This window comes from Bison bison, unplaced genomic scaffold (genome assembly GCF_000754665.1).
Source record: "Bison bison bison isolate TAMUID 2011002044 unplaced genomic scaffold, Bison_UMD1.0 scf7180017863663, whole genome shotgun sequence".
Classification (NCBI taxonomy): domain Eukaryota; kingdom Metazoa; phylum Chordata; class Mammalia; order Artiodactyla; family Bovidae; genus Bison; species Bison bison.
In genome coordinates this window covers 169,593-171,054 of record NW_011494235.1, presented here as the reverse complement: position 1 = coordinate 171,054, position 1,462 = coordinate 169,593, and positions in this window count along the sequence as shown.

The window sequence follows — 1,462 nt, the reverse complement described above, 5'->3', positions numbered from 1 at the left end:
TTCATTGAGTTTGCTGTCCATTCAGACCCTCCCCTTACTAATAGTCTCTGCTCATCTTGGAGTATATGGAGGGCTGCGCATGACTGAAACATTCACGATTATCCATTTATTGATCAGCTTCCATGAAATTCCCTCATAGTCTTCTCAAGTTGTCTGCAATGTGGTGTCCTGATTACTCCCTTATTAGGTTTTGCTTTGGATGGAATTACCAAGCCAAATTGAAGTTCACGGCTGTTATGGACCATTTCTAAGACATTGCTCAAAAGCAAGTCAGGGGATGCCTCTTGCCTGCTTCTGCCCCTTAGATTTCAGATCAAGATTCACATCCCATGCCCATTATTGCGAAATTGTTGCTTTATTTATGACCTTTACTTGGTGTATTGCAGTCTATTTCTATTGTCGCATTTTCATCAACTTATTTCAAATTCTGACTCTCACCTTGCACAGTTGCAGAAACTGCATGTCTGTGTTACTTTATTTAGCAGTTGCCTGGACCAATTATATCAGAAGTTCCTTTGCCTTTTCCTCTGCCCTTTCCTTGGACAAGGTGGAGGAGAGTGAGTAAAATTAGGACTTTCTCTATGCTTATTTTTAAACAAAGCCTCTTTAAAACTTAAGAGATATCATCTCCTTCCTCAGGAAGCTGGCAGCTGTCTGGCCCAGGGACACAATTACAGCTTTATCATTAAGACTGGGAGTCACTGATCAGGACCTCCATCTCCCCTATTCAGCGTATGCTGATGTGGATTCATTTACTAGATCAGCACGGAGGACAGCATGACCTCTTAGGAATTCTGAGAAGTGGGAGTTCAGAAGTGCACTCTCCTCAATGGGGGACCAGCCTGCTTTGCTTTCCCCAGAAGTTCCTGGATTTTTCTCCTGCTTGTCACCTGCCCAGCAATTCTATAGAGGTCATTCAATAGATGCTTAGCTGTGTAGGTGTCAGGTGTTAAGGTTTCATTGCAATGAAAGGATAATTCTCTAGAGTGGGATCAACACAGTCCTTGGTTCTAGTTCCAACACCATCACTTATGATTATAACTGTGACCTTGAACAAATTACTCATATCCTGAAAACTCCACACTTCATCCATAGTGCTCTGGGGAGAAGCTAGCATATCAATAAGTGAAACACACCTAATATTTGTGCTCACAGTGTGCCCCATTGCTACTGTAAAATAATTTTTTAGAGAACTGTAAGACTTTTGGCTATACTCTGGAGGAAAGGGCTTGGACCTTGGAATGAGATAGACCTGTGTTCAAAATCTGATTCTACCATTTATTAATTCTGTGACTTTGAATAAATCACAAAGATTTTGAGACTCAGAATTCTTATTTGCAATATAAGAATTAGGACATAAGATATGTGCAAAACTATTAGTGGTTTCCTTTTCCTTCAACTTTAACCTTGGCTATCATTTTACCATAGCTAGCACAGGTCGTTTTACTTAACATGGCTGATG